Source organism: Polypterus senegalus, chromosome 11 (genome assembly GCF_016835505.1).
Source record: "Polypterus senegalus isolate Bchr_013 chromosome 11, ASM1683550v1, whole genome shotgun sequence".
NCBI classification, from domain to species: domain Eukaryota; kingdom Metazoa; phylum Chordata; class Cladistia; order Polypteriformes; family Polypteridae; genus Polypterus; species Polypterus senegalus.
Window position 1 is genome coordinate 65,866,216 of NC_053164.1, and position 6,325 is coordinate 65,872,540.

General features: G+C 37.5%; 1 protein-coding gene across 1 annotated transcript in view; it reads right to left on the reverse strand.

Annotated features, from left to right (window-relative positions):
* Positions 1–4,609, reverse strand: part of LOC120539115 (secretory phospholipase A2 receptor-like) — a 63,376-nt gene extending 58,767 nt beyond the window's left edge. The window contains exon 1 of the mRNA XM_039768886.1: positions 4,546–4,609. The gene's annotated coding sequence lies outside the window, so the exon portion shown is untranslated. The remainder of the gene's footprint in view (positions 1–4,545) is intronic.
* Positions 4,610–6,325: the final 1,716 nt, after the last annotated feature.

The window sequence follows — 6,325 nt, forward strand, 5'->3', positions numbered from 1 at the left end:
CAGTAGCAGCAGCAAGACACCAGCTGAACCGATTGCATCTCTTTAGCGTGTGTTCAGACCCCCTCTTCACAACGTGAGCAGCGTTATAAGTCCTGCGACAAAGAGATTTACCCCCACCCAGGGCAGGAAATAAAGGACAAATATTGTTTTACAAAAGTTTTAAAATAAAAATGAAAATAATGCATATGTAACAATTCCTATGAGAATAACAATCTCTTTAAATTGTTTATCCGGTAAACCAAACTCGAGGGTGGGTGAGTGAAGTGACCAGGGGTCGGAGCCCCCTAGTAATAATAATATTAATAAATCTGTGATGTAGCGGGGGCACAATAGCTGAACTGCTATATATCAGGGGATCACTGTATGCCAATGGGACTCTTGGTGAAACTGGTAATGCAGTGATTCGAAAATGTGGCTCTGACTCAGTACAAACCGAAATCTTGGATACGCTACATTGATGAACACATTCATCAGATTAAAAAATGACCAATTGATTAATTTTCAAAACCACATCAACGCAATAATCCCTTCAATCCAGTTCACTATAGAAAAAAAATAAAAATAAACCAATGCAGCAATTTCCTGGACAAATCCTTTTATCAAGCGGGGTCATTTTTGCTAAATCGCTTGTAATTTGACCTCTCCAAATTAGAATCATTGCTGTTATTGAACTACCTGGAGTATAAATACATGTTTGGTCTCTTTGTAAAGGTAACATTCTCTAGTTTCACCCTTAGTAGTCAGAATCACTGTAGGTGTGACTGATCAAAAGTTATGCACATTAGAACTCACAGAAAAAATGAATTTTTTTGTTCTCGCCTAAGTTTTTTTGTGAAAATAAAGGCCTTTATATCTGCAGTAGGTAGGTGGGGACAGAAACATGCTATGTACCAACAGAATAACTTGTTGACTACTCACATTTCAAATTTGAAAAGAATACCTGTAAAAATGATATTTTTACACCAGTTTTTATGTGGGCATGTCCAGGTGCTTTTTAGAGGGACCTATGGTTTATCCATTATCCACATTTTGGAACGTATGGAAAAAGTGTAATAACTTTTGAATGCTTCAACCCACATATATCAATGAGGGTTCTACTGAAAGCTTACACCTAAAGGAATCTATATCTACACACAGTGTCACTCTATTAGTTATGGAAATTCATATTCCATACTAAAAACAATAAAAAATACACATTTCAATATAAAAATAGTCAAAACAAGTCTTATGGGCCAAAAAAATATATATATTTTATTTTTTTACTTTTTTTTAAATAAAATGCACACAAACTATATACATTTTTTACAAACTGTTACAACACAGCTCAACGTTTTTCCATGTGCCACTGACTGTAGCAATCCCTAGCTGGCAGAAACCACAAGGGCGTGTCACATGTCGCTCTCTGCCATTAGACATATCCATTGTCCGATTGAAAACTGTGACGCCGCGTACATTCGTCAACGACTTAATTGAGAGTGTATTTACGTTTATCTGTACGTTTATCCATATTTAAAATGCGAAAAAACTAGGTGAAATCACAATAAACAACCACGCACAAGGTCTGCAGACTGGCACAAATGCCAGCTTCGCGCAGCTCCGATCGGTTTTGTTTACAAGTTGGTATGGCAAGTTACATATTAATGTGCTCAGCTGCTCATTGGCTGTAAGTTTGGAGTGTCACTCACAGCGTCCAATCATACTGGTAGATTCTACCAGGGTTTGGAGTTGTGCGTCATCGTTCAGCTGTCTGCGACACTCATTGGCTATACGAGGTGCCAGTCACCCCCCAGACCCCTCGTAATTGGCCAACTTAGGTGTCAATCAGAAGCTAACACTTCCGTGTAACATGCTTTAGCATGGTTATTGCCGACAGAAACAAATTACGTCTGATATGACAAATAGAAATGAAAAAAAATGTTGGAGCTAGTCTCGAGTTAAAAAACGTTTTCTGGAGTTTTTGTCCCTTTGAGGATCTATCGTGTGTTATGGACCTAATCGTTTTACTGGATTATATTCCCTGGAGCCTTACGGACAGAATGAGATCAATATTGCTCGGAAATATTGATGTTTGACTTGCAGAGAGCCTTCAAAGGTAGGAAAAGTCAGCTCTTAAAAGTATTTACTTCTCTGTAAAAAAGGATTTAGTGTCAGTGCTGTGGTTGTTGTGTGTCAAAATGGTTTATATCATCGGAAAGACGAGACTCTGAATTTTCATTTGATGTGTAGTATGTCGAGGTGCATGACAGAGGGGCATGCACACATGGCTGTGACATGATTGTGACATCGTCCAATCGTCGTTATGTACCGGGACCGGTACGTGTGCATGTTAAGGGGTTTTAAACAGATAACAATGGCATCCAGGTTACAGGTGCTTATCATAAGGAATGTTATTCAGAGAAAATATTATACTTTGCAAGCAATTACCCGTCATTGCATAAAAGGAGCTGTGTTAAGACTCTGTTCAGAAGAGTTCACACCCACTGTAATACCAAGGAAACTAAAAAGAATGAGACAAAGTCTTTTCCAACTGTTCACAATAAACAAATACATTTATCAGACAATGCTTACATAGGAGATGCCAGAGACCCCAGCAAACAACTGACTTGACTCCCCATCCCACCTGGCATACACTTTCTTATCATCACGGGGTACCAGAAGGTGCATCCCTTATCCTGTCCAGAGTTGGCATCAAAGTAGCACACAAGCTAACATACACACTGCACAGTCCTTTTTAATGCTAAAAGCAAGAAACCAGCAGCAGAGATATGGAACATGATTCATATCATACCATGTAATGCATGCCCAGCGGTATACATGGGTTAGACATCATGAATACTTGCCACGTGTATACAGGAACATTGCAAAGCAGTCAGAAGAAAGGGCCCATGGTCTCTGATTTGCACACTTATAAGTTCAACCAGACACATATTTAAATGGGACTCATTGCAAATAAAATTCTAGACTAATACTAAAAACATAAAAGAACTGGCTGAAATGTGGCTATCCAATGAAAAATCCATTAACAGACATTTTGACATGAACCCAGCATATTCAGACTTGAAAAGAACAACATGCACATAATAAATAAGACTCTGACCAACACCATCTGAATCCCAACTCATCAATCCTCCCTCTGACATTCTCCCATCCTCCCCTACTTATTTGCTATATATTTCCTTGGGTCCCAGTAAGTCTAATCATATTCCTCTGATGATGATTCCTGAGAGGAATTGAAAGCTTAAGAATAGAAAATTGATTAATTTTCTCCCTTTGTGGATTTTCAGCTACAAACATGCAAGCCGTATCACAGACCTTCGCCTCCACCTAGTAATGTAAAATATACCCAGCAGCTGACAGATGTGATTATACACCACACTTATTCAATCATAAGTGTTTGTGTATTGGCTTACAATAAGGTTTTTTAGACCATCTAGTTTCACTTTGCAGTTTCAATGCAACATTGCCCATGTCATTTTTAGAATTTAAATATGGAAAGTCCAATCTCACTAATCAGTGGAATTTCTTTTGTTGTATTGCTAGTTCATTGCTTAATTTACTCAGATGGAACAAAGTCTGTAACACTTTGTGTTCCACTTATTGTTGGAGAGATGTAATTCTTTAATATGAAAATTCTTTCCTGACCTTTCTTGGATAAAGCTCTTTTTCTTATTCTTCTGTTCCCAGAATATTTCATTTGAGATTTTTTAACTTTTAATTTTGCTGTATTCTTACATTTTTGGAAAAGAGAGATGAAATTAACAACAACCTAAAAATAACATTTTTAAAATTATATGTGCAATCAGTTTAGTGGTATTAGAAGATTTGATATTGATTGAATCAGTACACATTTCAATTAAAATTCACATTACTTTATTACTGTATAAAAAGGAAACTATTTAACTGTGTAGCTCTTTCAAATATAGTTATTTTTTCTGACATAAATTAACCTCAATAGATCTGGATTGAAAATTGCTCTTATTATGGCTTGCAAAATCCTCAACTTTATACATAAACAATATACTGTTTCCTATAATGTCTAACTGGAAAAAATATTGTAAAATAACAGAAACTTAGAGCAACATTTCTTAACTGTATAGGTTAAATTATGACATCATTTAGACATATTTTATTTTCCATCATTTGTGAAACATAGTTAATAAAGACACACAGAAATTTTTTGACTCACCTAATAAACTCTAAAATGTGCCAGAGACTTCTGCTAGATTTTCTGTTAATTTTATTCTGAAGCATATTTATGGTGAGTTAAGTGTGAAATTTGAATTAGCTTTGCATAAGGGTGGCATTTCTGGTAAAAAATAATGTGATACATTCCCATCACTGCAGTTTTTCTCCAACATTTGCAAATTTTTTTGGGGAATGTTTAATATGAATATTGAAAAACAAAAAGTATTCAGGAATCAAAAGAAAGGCAATAATAAAGTTTGAAGTGAGGAAAATATACTAAAACAGAAGAATAATGTACTTTTAAATGTCTAAGTCCTTCCATCGATCATTTAAGGACTTGAAAGTTGGAAGCAACCTTACCAGTCTTTTAGGAGAATGTCCAACGCAGTGTGGAGTCACGTGCCATTGCTCCAGGTTCAAGTGGAAAGATCTGCATATGATGAAATGGATTAATTGTTTACTATATATTTTTTGTACGTAGTGTGCTGTTTTCAAGTCCACTTGCTGATAGATTATTTGTTGTATCCTCAAAATGTATGGTATAAATATATGGGGACACCCTAAAGCCCTCATATCACAGAAGGAACTAAGTAGACCAATTTCTGGTTAAAAAAAGTATTTTGTACAATTGTACCTTAATAAAATATGTTACCTCAAAATACTGAGAATTACTCTCTCCTTGTGTAATAGGTGAATCCTTGGTCTTTCTTCACTCCTGAATCCAAGCTCACTAGTCTGGGGGGTTGGGGGAGAGGTTTGGCAGGGGAGAAGATTCTTATTAAAGCGGCATGTGTAAGTATTTCAGAACACCAGAAACATATCCCAGAAGTGCTTCTAGATCAGATGGATGAAGACAAGGAAGCCAGTCCACCAACAACTCCCCTCAGCAGCTCTAAGGGCCGCCAACTGAGCTGTATACTGTAACTACAACTCCAATGCAGCACCACAGGATTTAAACATGGAGCAATGTTGGATGTATACTGCCATCCAGAGTGATGGAAGACTATAATAACAAAGATGGGGATGAGTGTAACATAGAGGAATACATATCTTTTAGGAAGGATAGACGGAACAGAAAAGGAGGTGGGGTGACTGTTTATGCCAAACAGGATTTAAATGTAAGACCTCTTTAGTTGGATGATGAGCCCCATCTTAGTGAGGACATGTGGCTTTGCCTTGAAAATATTAGGGAAACAGGTCTTATATAGACCACCCAATTCAGACAGTAATTTCAACACACATCTTGTAAGAGCCATTTTCCTAGTTCTATAAAATTCATGAATATTTTACTAGTTGATAATGCATAAAATATGGGAGGGTCCTGTAACCCTCGTGAGTAGAATTGTGTTGGTATTTTCCTGCAATTTCTAACAGCTTTCACTAAAATAATATTCTTCAGTTAGTGACAGATTTGCCTTGAGTAAGGAATGGAAGGCATATGGTTTTAAACTGTGCCTGGGCACATATCTATGTGCCAGTCGGCTTACGAGCCTTTTGAGTGCGTGAAGTAAATATGTAAGAAAATAGCACTTAATTCACGTGCTGTGCCGTTTGCTAAAAGCATACAGAAGAAGAAGCTAAGAATCTTTAAGTATGTAAGAATTTAAGAATCTTTAAGTAGAGAACAAAAAGTAAAGAACTTTTAAGTACAGAAATAACTAAAGTTTCTCAAGAAAAGCTAAATTTAAGACAAGATACATTTTTCCCCTTTTTTTGCCTTTTTCTCTACGTGTGTAACTATTTTTTCTTTTATTCTTGTGTGGATTATTTGCTTTTAACTTTCACTAAATATTTTCAAAACGAACTTTTGGACTGTGAGATTTCTTTAGACAAGCGTTTTACCCATGCTTGACCATACCTTATTTCGGCAGCTACACATTGTCAGAGGTGACAGGGGCGACAACCCGGCCGGGACGCCATAAAGGACCGGAAGAGGGCGTGCACCCGCCTTGGATCACGTGGGGGCCGCCACCCTGGTTGCTTTGGGGGCCACGAGTTGAGGGCATGGAAGCCAAAACCTGTAGGGGGGAGTGTGGCACAAGGGAAAGCCAGGGAAGGGTCTCAGGCAGCGGCTCTGCCCCCGTCTTTATGTTTGTTGCAGGACTGGACCCTGGACGTGCAACAGGACCCGCTTTGCTGG